This window comes from Sinocyclocheilus grahami, unplaced genomic scaffold, assembly GCF_001515645.1.
Source record: "Sinocyclocheilus grahami isolate Dianchi unplaced genomic scaffold, SAMN03320097.WGS_v1.1 scaffold1176.1, whole genome shotgun sequence".
In the NCBI taxonomy this organism is placed as follows: Eukaryota; Metazoa; Chordata; class Actinopteri; order Cypriniformes; family Cyprinidae; genus Sinocyclocheilus; species Sinocyclocheilus grahami.
The window spans coordinates 393,926-410,219 of NW_015506355.1; positions in this window are offsets into that span (position 1 = coordinate 393,926).

Consider the following 16,294-nt stretch of genomic DNA (forward strand, 5'->3'; position numbering starts at 1 on the left):
TGTCCCATTAGTATCCACAAGATGAATGCCATGAGCCATACACACACACACACACACACACACACACACATATATATATATATATATATATATATACACACAGTACTTACACTCTCTGCATATAAATGAAAAGTGGGTGTTTAATTACTCAAACAAAGTGGACATAACTGTTAATAAGTTTGAGGTGGGTATGTATGTTTGTATTTATTTATTTTATAATTTTTTTTTTCGTTTTTGAAAGATTTACTCTTTCAAAATCTATCAAAGTCTATACTCATGCACCAAGGCTGCAATTATTTATTCAAAAATACTGTAAAACTATTCACTTACTATTTATTTACAATTTAGCTATTTTATATTATTTCAATTTAAAATAACATTTTCTATTTCAATACATTTGAAAATGCAATTTATTTATGTGATGGCAAAGCTGAAGTCTTCAGAGTCATATAATCTTTCAGAAATCATTCTAAATGCTGATTTGGCGTTGATTTAAAACATTTCTTATGATTATCAATGTTGAAAACAGTTGCACTTCTTAATATTTTTATGGCAACAGTGATTAATATTTCAAGGGTTCTTTTATGCATAGAAAGTTCAAAACAATAAAATGTATTTATATAATCAATACTGCATCTTTGCATCACTTTTAGGCAGTGGGCTACTTCATTTAACTTCTGTTGCTGGGTGTGTGTGGTGGTGGCGGGGGGTTGTTGTGGCAGATATATCAGATGAAACTGACTGTTGCCCTTTTACACGCATATTGATGCCACTTTGAAATGCACTGTGGTGTGTTAAAATAGGAAAGTTATTATGAATAACCACAACAGTCTTTTGTTAAAAACCTTTTCAGTTCCATTAGAAAACTTGTTCCGGGATTTTCAGTTGCGAGTGCACATGAAATGACAGACAGCAGAGAGTGCATGTGAGCTGCAGGCAGACACTACCGAGTTGATCTGATATATTTTTTGACATGCTGGTGTGCATCAGTGTACATGCCGATCCTGTAATCATTCTGAATCTAAATATTCACAAACTGTTTACTGAAATTCACTCTCTCCCTCTAATGCAATAATCCACACAAAAACGTATTGTTCTGTAACAGTCGATTTGCATTGCACAATTTATGTTTGCATTTCTCCTAAGTCCCGCTGGCTATTCTGCATTACCCACACACATAAGCACACAAAGGCTCAACACACAAGAGTTTGTCTTTTATTCTCTCTCTGTGGTTGTCCGGCGTCATGTGGAGGCGTATGGGCAGGAAGTGAGGGGCAAGACTCTTTCCCTTTAATTCAACAAACTCACACACATAAACACACTCACCTCACATATACACACAAACACAATCTCAATAACAAGTAGATCACACTGACCCGGCCAGCATCTGTGTAGTTGCCCTCTACTCACTGGGAGACAATGTAGAAAAATAAAATAACCCCTTTTCCTCCCTTCTTTGCACCCTTCCCACAATGCAGCTTGAGAACAGGCAAGAAAGGTTGACTAAATAAAGACTAGGCGATAGAAAAGGCTAAAGATAAATTATTAAAGGAATTGTTCAACAATAAATGTAAATTCTGTCATTATTTACTACCCTGCTGTTGTTCCATTCGAACAAAACAGGTGAATTTTTGCATATACTGGGCAGTTATATTAATTTAATTTTTCTCATATAATGATATGTCTAATTACATTTAGAGATGCACCAATGTGGGAATTTTGTTTGATACCAATAACCGATCATTTTGGAAGCCGATAAATCTAAATATTCTATACGTATATTTTTTGAGAGCCTTTTTACAAAAACAAAAGACCACCAATAAAAGCCACTGGAGAAAATAATCCATAATTTACCAGTGTGGTTAAACTTACTTCAGTTCAGATTTGAGGTGGCAAAATATTGACCAAATATCGGTTGGAGAATGAAGAGTTAGAGAAGGAATTCTTGAAACTAACAAATTTACTATTCACTATAATTATCCCATTCAGTGAGTTGTTAAGAGCTGCAACCAGATCACTGATTCAGTGACTTGAATTTAAAAGATTTTAAATAAAAAAAGACTTTATTTAGTAAATGATCTATGTAAACAAATGACAGAATTAAAATTTTTGTGTGAACTATTACTTTAGTTTAGTCAATGAGATTAATAATGGCTCACATAAATACTGACTGAACACAACAAGGGGCCATGAACACTGAATTAATTTTTACATTTCATTGAGCTGATTTTACATTGCTTTTCTATGTAAACATGTCTTAGACTGACATGTTTGAATGTTGTGCTCACGTCTCGTGTCTTTTCAGCATCTCCCACTTAATACAACATTCTAAAGATGCGGCGCTCAAGTTTCAAATGAAGAGCCAACTCATGTTTTAAATGCAAAATTTGATTGTAAAACTTATATGTGATTTCCCTATACTGTTTAGTAGCTATATACATGTTTTTTGTTTCCGCCCTCAAAGAGACTCAACTTAATTTCATATTTAGGTCCCCTCTGTTCAATCAACCCTGCGGCCATACTTTAAACACATACTGTATATTTGAGAATCTGTTAAGATGAAATAACTCCTGAATTTATGGCAACTCAAAAACAGGTCAGCCAACTGGAGACTAATGAGAGACTCTGTGTACAGGAAGTGCAGCTCAAAGACTGTGGAAGTTTTATGCCACAATTACATATTGTGACAAAAATAATCCCCCTTTATGAAAAGAACAGGGCTCAGGGGTGAAAACATGAATAAAGGAAAAAAATAGGGAATGAGGGTAATCAAACAGAGAAGGGGAGCGAGAGGGTGACGATTATGAGAATATATGGGATTGTGGTATGGCCTAGATTACCTCATTCCAAACCAAAGCCACACGTTCAGGATCTGCTGCCAAACCATCTTCTTTCTCTTTTTCTCTCACACACTCTTTCTCATGGTGTAAATTACTACCCAATGAGCCCAGACATATGACATGATCAATGTATCGCGCTCTCACATAGTCGGCTGGTGACACTGCTCGCCCTGTGGTTGTCGGGTCAGTTGTCCTCAACACTCAAGGAAAAATTTAGTCTATTTCAAGGCCACTCGATCACTGCTGCTAATGTACTGCCAATGTCTCCTGCTTTTCTTTCACAATTCCTTTTATAAATCTTCCTCCATCTGTTTCTTTAACACAACTTTATCCCACTCAACTAATGCCTTTTCCTCTTGTACACCTGCTTTCACATTCCAAAAAAGACCATTTTTACTTTTCACATGCTGCCTGAAATATGAGTGTTGATTTTAAAGTCAACATAATATCACCCCTTTTTCAGTACATGTTCCTAACACTTTCTTTTTGTGCACAATTAATCGATGCATGTTATTCCAAAGAGAGAGAGGGGATATATATATATATATATATATATATATATATATATATATATATATATATATATATATATATATGTAATTTTCCATCAAAATGTAATATGAAAAAAAAGAATGATTTTCCATTGTAGATATTTGTGAACCTGGACTACAAAACCAGTCATACATAGCACGAGTATATCTGTGGCAATAGCCAACAATACATTGTAGGGTCAAAATTATAAAACTTTCTTTTATGCCAAAAATAATTACGATATTAATAAAGATCATGTTCCATGAAGGTATTTTGTAAATTTCCTACCGTAAATATATCAAAACTTAATTTTTGATTAGTAATATGATAATAAAGGCGATTTTCTCAATATGTTGATATTTTTGCACCCTCAGATTCCAGATTTTAAAATAGTTGTATTTTCGGCCAAATATTGTCCAAGCAATGCATCAATGGAAAGCTAATTTATTCAACTTTCAGATTTAAAAAAATTGACCCTTATGACTATGGTTTTGTGGTCCAGGGTCACATTTGATAAATTACAAATTATGTAAATACAGCATGTACAAATTATGTAAACCAATAGCCAAAGAGAGCTATTTAGCTATTTAACACAATTTAACTAAACTTGCACTGAAGTTAGTCTATGTTCTAGGCTCTAATCACATCCTATATACTCAAATTGGATATTCAATGAGGAAAAAATGTGTTGAATATCCTATTGCATTTGGAAATAGGTCATATCACAAAACAAAATCGGTTGTAAAATTATTTCATGTTGACTTGACCTGTTGAACACTAATGGATTTGAGCAAGAAAATAGTTCTGAGGGGGAAAAAAAGTTTCTCTAAAATGGAATAATAGAGACCAGAAATCCCAAATGACACATTTAATGAAATATATGATGCATATTCTTAATTTGTTCCAGTTTGTACAGTAAATCTCATGTATTCAAGGATCACTAGACATGAAAAAAGGGGGCGTTTCCATTCTGCCTGTTTTGGAGCTTTTGAAATAATGTTTGCTCTGCTTTATTTATTGCTGAATTGCTTGCCTGACACAGTAACATTTACTGTAATAGGGTGAGATGCATGGTTAGCTCCAAATGCCAGCCACTCGCATCCTCTTGCCAAGCTGAACAGACTGCGCTCAATATAAAACTCCCACATAGAGCGGAGGTGCAGAGAGGCTGGTTACAGTGAGCCCAGCAGTCTCTGCTTATGGCATTTATTAAAGAAATTACCAGAGAATCCGACAGGCCCGGTTAGCATATGGTGCGGATAGGGTACATCATCTCTAGAGACAAAATGCTGTGATTACCTTAGCATCAAAATGATGGCTTCTGACATGCATGTGTGCACTTTAAGAGCACCGATCTCGGCTGAAATATCATCCTCGCACTGCCACCTGCACCGTCCAAACCGGTTTCCTGCTGAATCCCAAACTTCTTTTTTTTAATTTGCATTCTATGGCTTTTATTTGTTGTGATAGAACATCTGTCAAACCTCTGGCTCGACCATCTATCTTTATAAAAAGAGGGGGAATAAAATCAGCAATAATTTCCCCAGGATGGCCTTGGATGCCGAGAAAAATAAACAGTAAGGAAAGAAATCTGACACGATGCTTTTAAAGAGGGATCGGAGAAAAGCAGGGAATGAAAGAGCCGAAGCAGAGGGAGTATGAATAGGTAGGCTGTTGTTGTTAAAGACAGAGGGACCGAGGTTTTTGGAGACTCGGCCGAGCCAGGGGAAATTGCGCGTGGCCGGTATTGGAGGCACTACAGTGGAGAGCAGCGACGTGAGAGATGAGAAGAATCAGAGGTTTATTTATAAAGCTCAGCGTTTTATAGCAGAGAAAATACGCCTGTGTGCTGGAGTAGAAACAGGTCTGGGCTTGAACGAGAGTGTTAGAGAGCTCGATTAGGAGTATGAGAACATACAACAGCAGCCGTTACCTGAATGCCAGTGCATACACACAAATAAAATATTTAGTCATATTTTTGGAATCAACATACTATTTGCTCTTGGGCTGGTAGTTGCAAAATGGATCAATATATTTCCTAAAATATAAGCTTTTGTTACCAATGTATTGAGTCATTATTTTGGCTACAGAAGGCTTTCGTTCCAGTGTGTCCTGGACCAAAGCCACTGTAAGCAAGATTTGGAATGTCAGTGGGCAGGAAATAAAGGGATAGATAGAGATAGAGGGAGCAGGAAGAAAGCATGACTGTTCTAGCATCAGGTCAAAGGTTATCGGGGGTGAACAGACACGACTACATCAACAGGACAATGACACACAAGTTTTGTCGACTAAAATCACTCACACGGACAAAGTGGAAGTGGCACTTTCCACCATCAGGGTATTTTTGTGCCCTGTTTTTTTTTTTTTTTTAAATAATATAAAAGTACCTCCCTTCTCAACTCTATCCAAAATTAAAATCATATATCAATTTTTTTATTATAGACTAAATTAATGTTGAATCCATTACAGTAAAAAAATAAATAATTATAATATAAAATCTCTCTCTCTCTCTCTCTCTCTCTCTCTCTCTCTCTTTCTCTCTCTCTCTCTTCTGTTAAAAGCTGTTCAATCATTAAGCAGTGTCTCCTGTAGGCTTTTTTTTCTTGTATTTTATGTGGTGATCATAATATGCTCCGGGCATATTTTTTGCCCTGACGTGATGAATGTTGCAAAGTGAAAGTAAAAGTTTCATGCAAGTTCGTTGCATACTAACAGGAAAGAGTTCCGTGTCTCTATTTAAAATCAGCACTTCTTTTATAAAGAACACCGCATTCTCACATAACGCAATAAAGCAGTCCGTGGATAAAATTAATAATCGATTCTCGAGTCTCTCTCAATATATATATATATATATATATATCGTCATATTTTCTTGTCAAATAAAAAAGCAAACTAGGGATGCTCAAATTGACCATTTAACCATTGAAAGTAAGAATTTTGACAGAGTAATACTATTTTTTTTTCTTTTCTTTGTTTTGGTAAAATAAGCTAGACATATCTGTTAACTCATGGGGGCATGTCGACACATGCAAATTTTCATTCATTTATTTATAAGCACGTGTAGTTGCCGACTATATATAGTTGGCCAGAAAAATTGACAGAAATTAATATCCCTAAAATAAACAAACTAATAACAGTCCTTAAAATTTGACATCCACAAAATCAAGACTATTTCAACCCTGTCTCTAACATGGCAGGATGACAAGTAAATAAAACCTAATTTCATTTTAGCCATTTTTGCACTCTTGTAGTGTTGACTGAGCATCCCTGTTACTCAGGTTCTAAAATAAATAAATAAGTAATTAAGTAATTAAGTGAGTAAGTAAATAAATAAATATTTTCTTAAATTCACGGTCTAAAACATTTGGCTTACTGAGAAAAAAAAAATAAATAAATAAATAAATAAATAATAAGAGTATAAGAGAGGCCCTATTTTGTAGCCTATTTGTGGAAAGTGCCAAGTGATGTTTTGCACTATATTTTTTCTTATAAGTGGTCTCAAAGGATGGTCCGATGGTGGTGCTATATACCTGAAACTTTCAATATATTAGAAATTACATGCTTTGGCTTAAAGTAGCGTGATTTGAGGAACTGGGGCGGGGGATGAGAGAAAAGTTGATCAAATAGAAAGAGCAGGCAAACCTGTCTGAGTTTATCGCCGCTGGAGTCAAAGATAATCTCCGCTGGTCATACGGAAAGAGCCGGAGCAACTGTCACAGTGCTCCTGAACTGCTTTTGGAACACAAACTGTCTCTTTGACAGACATACATGTGCACCCTCAAAATCTCAGAGCGGAAATGGAGCACACATACAGCTATCTGAGGTTTGAGGAGACCGAGGTCCACCATGACCTGTCCAGTCTGCCATTCTTATCTCTGATGCCAGGCTGCATGTTGAACACAGTTCTATGTCTGTCAGGTACAGGAAGAGAAAATGCATGCCTAGGCTACAGTTTGGGGTCAGTACGATTTTTACTCAGCAAGGATGCATTAAATTGATGAAGTAAATACATTTATGTTTCAATAGATTTCAATCAATCGATAAATAAATACATTTATTGATCTTTCTATTCATCAGAGAATCCTGACAAATGTATCGTAGTTTCAATATTTTCAATATAGCTAATAAGAAGAAATATTTATTGAGCATCTAATCAGCATATTAGAATGATTTATGAAGGATCATGTGACACTGTATACTGGAGTAATGGACACTGAAAATTCAGCTTTGCCAGTACAGGAAAAAATACATAAAAATATATATAAAAATAGAAAATAGTTCTTTTAAACTGTAAAAACTTTTCACAGTAGTACTGTTTTTAATGTATTTTTGATCAACAGTTTTGACATAATTGCAGCAGAAATACCAGAAATTTCTTACCTTATATGGACGGCCGTTGAGAACCATCGTCCTAGATGGAAGACTGAAAATTACTCTGTTTTCTGTTTTCTCAACATACTTTGCAGCCGAGATCTCTAAATGAGGTCACTCTTACGAATGCCTCTAGAAAAACATATTCCATATGGTCTCCAACTCACTGCAAGGGGTAAAATAACCCTCATCTCTTTGTCAGGGGGTAAATACAGTCAAGTCTAATCCATGACATTTACAAACCCTCTTTAACACTGTATAGAAACAAAAAGTAGCTTATGACCATGACCTCAGAACATATAAACACATAATAGCTCACCCACAAATGAAAATCGACATGATTTACTAACTCTCATGTCAGTCCAAACCTGTGTGACATTATTCTGTAGAACACAAAATATGTTTTGACAAATAAAATTAAATAAATCCAATGTTGTTTTGGAAATAATTATTAGGAAATTATGCAAATGTGAAAATAATGTGTAACTGGTGGCCGTTTCGTTCCCAAATACCCGTTTAACTCACAGCACATACAGAGATGGAGTTCACTGCATTGACTTGAACTGATAAACCGAAAACACTGGATCACAAGCCAATCACATGAGTGCTTCTATTTGACACATGCAGCGCAAACAGACTACATATTTAATTAAATCGAAGTCTTTTCATGATGGGGTAAGGATGCTATGTCATATCACACTTTTGATTTTCGTTCATTTGACAGATGCTTTGCCAAAGCAATTACTTCAAAGCAGTTTATGTTATTATGAGAAGTTTAAAAATATATTCCGTTCATTGTGAAACTGCATTGGCCACCAGAGTAGGTGATTAATGAGAAACACTGGATTGCATTTCAAATTAAATGGCACAAAGATTATTTCAAAGTAAGCCTATGCTATATTGTTACACAGTGGGGTGATGAACATGCATGCCTTAGACTCAATGTGTTTAGAGAAGAATTGTTGTGATACTTGTTGCTGCAGCACATATTGATAGGGAATGAATGAAATAGAAAAATATGCTGTTAAAGGGAGAACATAATTGGCAATGACTTGTGTCTTCAAGTCCAGTTCAGGTCTCCAGTCAGTTATTCATTAGTCCAAGTCAATTTTTATTTGCAACTTAAGAGTGACTCGAGTTCAAGTCACAGACTTGAGTTTCCATCTCTGGTAAACGATGAAATAATTTTCACAATAGCTTTGTCACTGTATGTTCAGCTCAAACTCAAAGGACACTTCATAACCATCATATTAGAAGCAAATCTCCAAGAATTTGCACGTCCCAGTTAGTTAGCAAACAAATCTGTCCGTGTCTTCCAGCCATTGCAAGGAGACGCTGATCACACAGGTTTCTAACCTTTCAATCACCATTGATTACATGCTTTCACCATGTACAGTAGAAGCAGCAGCATATGGCCCCTTTGATGGGGTTTCTGTTTAAATATCCCATGGAAAGCGAGATGGGCCCTATATTAATGGAAGCCAAGCGGAACAGAGAAAATAAGAGAGGGAGGAGAGAGTGATGGGAGGGCGTCGAGGAATATGAGGCATTCCACCGCTTCAATGAAGTGCATTCCAGTGAGTAGAAGTTTGGTGAAACCAAACCACATCTCCTATTTCTCTATAAGCGGTCTACACAAAAAATATCATGGTTAATAACCCCTAAGACACTGTTGTACCTAGAGGGTTTTATTGAAACAGTTTTTTAAGTGGTGCTAAAAAAAAATATCGATAAATGGATCTACAGTACTTGGAGGAGATTTCTTTCAAACAAGAGGGAAGCAGAGATCAAACACTGCAGTTTCTCCATTTACTTGGAGAGAAATACAAATCCTCTCCTTTCATTTGAACTGTTCGCTCCTTGAGGAAATAGCTGGGGCTAGGAGTTGGCTGAGCGGTTTATTTATGCTAGCTGATTAGCTGGCGATGTTCAGCGCAGGAGATCGAAGTCGAGGAACGGCACCAGGGTTTGATGGACGTGTCTGGTTGGGCATGAGGGGACGTGAGGGGTTAGGGGTAGTGAGGATTAATCAGGATTAATGTTAACATTGGCTGAGAAAACACAAGATTAACACAGCATGCCGACACTCTTCACATCGTAAAGGAACTATAGCGCTTTAAAAAAACTGACCTCGGGTCAGCACGAGACTCTATCATATGAGCTTGGCATTGACTTCTAATCAAACACACATGCATAAACTCTGCATGAAAGATTTCGGCGGTCAAGTGTGCTGAAAAATTGTATTCATGACTTTTTAATGTGCTCACATAACTGTAAATATTACACTAAGTCCATTACCCATAATTATAGTTCATTTTTAAATATTTTGGTAGGTGCTGAGTGGAACAGTAATAGCTTCTTGGGTGGTTTGCTGTCAGTTAAGATTTTTGAAGCTAAATCTCTATAAACCGTACAGTTCAATCCTAGATCGGCCTTCAAACTAGCACCAAAGGAAAGAATAAATTAATGAATTATCCTGTAATTAATCTGTTAGCTCAAATGATAGCGGTATTAATGCCAAATGTGTGGGTTATTTCTGAAGGATGCAAAGAAGTTGATCTGGATATGTGCACAAATTAGTGAATTATCAATCAATTGTTGAATTTAGATTTTCTGAACACTATGTAAATACTGTAAATGCAATACAGTTACTGGTGCTGACAGAAGTTCTTGACCAAAAGGCCAAACAACAGGTGGTGAAGCATTTACAATTAGCTTAATGTGTTATGAATGTGGATCTACATGTGTATAAGGGGTTTGGGTTCAATACAAAACATAGATCCAGAACACTGACCCAAGAAAATCATCATTTATTCACCCTCACCTCTTTCCAAACCTGTATGGCTTCTTTTTTTCTTTAGTGGAACATGATTCATACAATGAAGGTCAAATGGGTCCACTGTATTTCAGTGTATTCTAAAAACGTAATCGTTTGTGTTCCACAGAAAGAAAGAGGAGATAGTTTCATCTAAATGCTTATGATTGATGGTACTGGTCAATTTAAATGCCCTAACTTTACAAGCAATACCCAGAACCTTCATTTCATGTTATCTGTTTTTGATGCTCAGCACAATAATATATTTTCAATTAAGGTTCCTAGTAGTAGAGTGTTCAGTAAAGGCAAAATCAATAAAAGCTTCCATTAACCAAACTTACTGCTTAATCAAGAACTCTTTGATCATGTTGTCTCATGTGCTCTGTAAAATCTGCGCTGAGAACACAGCCCCTATCTTCAATCAGCTCATCATCAATTTGCATTTTGATTTCCCAACTTCCTGTATTAGCGGGCTGCATCATGTCATCAGTATTGCTGAAGACTGTGAGAAGGCACATCACTAAATAACACAGATGGGAAATGACTGGCTGATGACACAACTTAATGCTTATTGGTCCAGACAACTGTGATGCTGCGTTCTCTTCTAAAATGTTTACATTTTGTATCTGGTTCCATGCGATTATGTATTTAAATTATGCATGAATGTTCCCAAACACTATGACAGTGCGATCTCTGTGTGAGTTATGCGATTGTTGTCATATTTCTATAAAAATCTAAAATACATGTTTGAATTAAAGTAAAAATGGATGATAAATACACCTTTTGTATGGAATTAAATAGCAAGCATTTTGAGTGTCTTGTTCATCATATTTATTTTTATATAAAGGCAACAGAACTGAAATCATATCATGTTTATCAGCAGCACAGCACACGAGTGAGAATAACACAATATCCGCCTTTGATCTCGTAGGTCTCTGTTCACTTTGAGAGGTCAGAACTGTCTGTCTTGACTGCGCTTATTTCACTCCTCCCCTCACTGCAGCCGCCTACTCTCGCCTACATTTCAGGCGAGGCCAGGCGCATCTCAAACAAGCCTATTGATTAGCAAACTCAGGTGTGTTTGATTAGGGTAGAGCTAAACTCTGCAGGAAAGTGGATCTCGCGAGACTGATTTGAGGATCACTGCCTTAATAGATACACACTACACACCTTTACAAATGCACCCCATGTTCACACCGAAACAAAACAACTCTTTTGCATATGCACAAATGCAAGGATCAGAGATGCCACAGGAAATGCACACACACACAGTTTACTCACAATAAACAAAGCTCACATCCGGTTGTTCTCCGATCCCACCTCACCTTGAACCTAATGTCATGGCTCTCGTTCTTGACGTAATATCGGTCTGGGTAGAGAACGCATTCAGATGCAAATTTCAGATATTTGTAAATATCAATAACATCTGGCTGGCTTCCTGAGCAGGGAGAAATCATGTCTGGAGGCCATGCCAATCACAGTGATGCACACATGAATAAAGATGTCTCCCTCTCAAAACACTGCTTCTCAGTCTCTCCAATACTAATTGAGATGGAGAAGAAGTCTCTCCCTGAAGAATGGAGATAAATCCTTCTTATGCCACATACATCAGAGCATTTCTGTTTTGAGGGTGGAAGAAAAATTTGGTGTGTACCTCCCACACATTTATATGGCTTATTTATTAATTTTTATGTACAAGACAGACAGTGGGGCACAAAAGTCAACTAGTGAAAATGCTTTTATTTAGCATTTTTCTAATTTAAGACTTCTCTTTTTTTCTATGACAAATTATATTAGCAGATTAACAATTTGAGTGAGTTAAGCTGAAGTTAAACAAGTTAAACTGAAAAAATAAATAAATAAATAACAAACTCCAAAAGCTTCTGTTAAACCTGATGATCATGTTCTTCAGCACACTTTGAGATGATCCAAAGGTCTCAAATTTCATTCATGTGCAGAAAGAGCTTAATCTTATTTATTTATTTTATCTTTAATATTGTCTTTTTAAATTCAGAAACTTTCTTAATTTACAGATTTAAATTAGATTTTGAATCCTAGACATTTAATGTGGATTTTCGGACCACTCAAAACGTCAACATACCATAACATAGAATTTTATTCAACATAGTCATCATCATTTAGTCAAAATAACATGTACTTACCCTCATGTTTTTTTTTCTGATACAAAAAAATATTTGTGGCTCCTTTCTTATTGGAGAATAAAGCTTTGTCACTAAAAAAGGACACTAAAACACCATAGTAAAATAGCAAAAAAACAACATATAATAAAAGTATTATTATAAAATTAAAATCATATCATAAATGATCATATATCCCTTGAAAGTTTTGACATCTACCCTAATTTTGTATCTTTTTTTGAAGATTGAAAGTTCCCAGTCCCTATTCGGTGTAATTGTCTAATTGTATTGAAAAAAGCAAAATAATATGTAGTCTGCACTGAAATTTAAGAAACATAATATAGTCACTCTTTTTAGACCTAATATACTGCATGGCTTATTGGATTCACTTACAAGAAAGTTTACTTCCTTTAATGGTGTATTTTACTTTTGAATCTGAAACATCATTACAAACAAGTCAACATATGCAAGTTAAAGCACCTTTGCCTTTTAGCCTGTTGTTGCCTGAAACACTTAGGAATTGAATGCGGTCTTAATCAATCAAATTGTTATAGCTGGTAGGACAAAATGAGAGGCCTGCCTGACCCTGCTGACCTGCAGTCATTGAACCATGTTTCACAGAACTGGAAAGGTGTCAAGAGTATCAGCATAATCAAATGGGAATTTTTCTTTAATATGATAAGTAATTGAATAATCACTTCTTTTGTTCTTACTTTGAGCCAATTGACCCCCATTAACATTGACTCTTGAGACAGTAAGAGTCATTTTTATCTCACTGACAATGGGCTCAACTAATCCTACAACAATGTCAATCACTCACACGCTTTCAAACACACACACACACAGATGCCAGTTGCATCAAAGTACCATGAAATATTATTCAGAGTACCTTGAAATACAATGACTATACCATGGTACTGTATACAAATATTTGAATCATTCAGTATTGTAATATACATTAAATGATATAATACCATTACTATGGAAGCCCGTTTACACCTCATAATATAACAAGTAATTGCAACGTTTTATCTTGTTTATCTCAGACTAACTTTCTTGGAATTCTGAGTTTATGGGTTTATATTAGAGGTCTGCCCGGGACTGCTTTATTAGTCCCGCTCCCGCAAGGTTCTTTTCCGCACCCACCCGCTCCCGCTATATATTCACTCTTTGTTCACCCGCTGTCCACTTAGAATAATTTTCTTCCCGACCCGACCCTCTAAATTTAGATCTCTTTTCCAGAATCTCACATTTAAACTTCCGCTACTGAAAGAAAGAGCGATAGGCTGACAAATAAAAGTGTATTCTGCACAAAATGGTATTTTATTTTATTCATCTTGTCAAGAGTCTTGAATTTATTGACTTTGACTTGAATTTATATGAATTATCTTAAGACACAAAATTTGTTTAATATTTTATGCAACACAGTAGGAAAAAAAATACAAATGTTGTACAAAAATTGTATTTCTTATTTTTATTCATCTTGTCAGGATACAGTTCGTTTAACATTGACAACACAATAGAAAAAAGTGTCACAGAGAGAAAAAAAAAAAAAAAAGTAGGTTGTACAAAAATAGCCTATTAGCTATTTTTATTCATCTTGTCAAAATACTAAATTTGTTTGACATTTTTCTGTTAACACAGTAGGAAAAGTGTCGCAGAGAAAAATAAATAAATACGACATCTTTCATTTAAAATTGTAGGCTAAGCAAAATATAAACAAAACCGAGTTGAACGTCCTTCAAGGACAGCGCATCCACACTTTGCTCCATCCTTATTCTGCTCTGTCACTCATCGACAACCTGCCTGTTCTGTCTGAGGGCCGTATATTTACCACAGGTACAGCCTGCTCTGAGCATCGTTATGCACATGCGCACAGACCCTGCAAATAAAACGCGTGACGTTAAAGCATGCATGCTGCGCGTGCATAACAGTCCTGAGCGCAAGCTGTACCGGTGGTCAATAAGAATAAAGCGCAGAAATACTGTTCTAAATGGATGTCGGGAACGGGATATTGTTAGAGTAACAATTGTTAGTCTGAGATAAACAAGATAAAATGTCGCAATTACTTGTTTTATTTTTTCATCCTGAGGTGTAAACGGGCTTCCATAGTAATGGTATTATATAATTTAATGTATACTATAATACTGAATGATTCAAATATTTGTATACAGTACCATGGCATAGTCATTGTATTCAACATCTGTGTGTGTGTGTGTGTGTGTGTGTGTGTGTGTGCGCGCACACGTGCATGTGTGAACAACTCTTTGAGAGTTTGTTTGAATGTCAGAGGCTAAGAGAGCTATCAACATCCACTTCCTCTCAATATGTTCGCCTGTGTATGTGTGTGTGTGTGTGAAAGTGTGTGTGTGAAAGTGTGTGAGTGATTAACATTGTTGTAATTGCAGGATTAGTTGAGCCCATTGTCAGTGAGATAAAAATGACTCTTACTGTCTCAAGAGTCAATGTTAATGGGGGTCAATTGGCTCAAAGTAAGAACGAAAGAAGTGATTATTCAATTACTTATCATATTAAAGAAAGATTCCCATTTGATTATGCTGATACGTTTGACACATTTCCAGTTCTGTGAAACATGGTTCAATGACTGCAGGTCAGCAGGGTCAGGCAGGCCTCTCATTTTGCCCTACCAGCTATTACAATTTGATTGATTAAGACAGCATTCAATTCCTAAGTGTTTCAGGCAACAACAGGCTAAAAGGCAAAGGTGCTTTAACTTGCATATGTTGACTTGTTTGTAATGATGTTTCAGATTCAAAAGTAAAATACACCATTAAAGGAAGTAAACTTTCTTGTAAGTGAATCCAATAAGCCATGCAGTATATTAGGTCTAAAAAGAGTGACTATATTATGTTTCTTAAATTTCAGTGCAGACTACATATTTAGCTTTTTTTCCATACAATTAGACAATTACACCCAATAGGGACTGGGAACTTTCAATCTTCAAAAAACATACAAAAGTAGGGTAGATGTCAAAATTTTCAAGGGGCTATATGATATTTTATGATATGATTTTAATTTTATAATAAAAATATCAGGTTTTTTTTTTTTTACTATTTTACAATGGTGTTTTAGTGTCCTTTTTTTAGTGACAAAGCTTTATTCTCCAATAAGAAATGAGCCACAAATATTATTTTTGTATAAAAACAAAAAAACAACACACATGAGGGTAAGTAAATTATATTTTGACTAAATGATGATGACTATGTCAAATACATTTCTATGTTATGGTATGATGACATTTTTATAATAAAAATATGATAAAATAATAATTATTTATTTTTATGGTACTGTATATTATGGTGCTTTTGTATCATTTTTGGTGACAAAGCTTCAGTCTCCAATGACTCCACCCCCCCCCCCCCCCCCCCCAAAATTATATTTTGACTAAATGATGATGACTATGTCAAATACATTTCTATGTTATGGTATGATGACATTTTTATAATAAAAATATGATAAAATAATAATTATTTATTTTTATGGTACTGTATATTATGGTGCTTTTGTATCATTTTTGGTGACAAAGCTTCAGTCTCCAATGACTCCACCCCCCCCCCCCCCCCCCCCCCCCCACCACA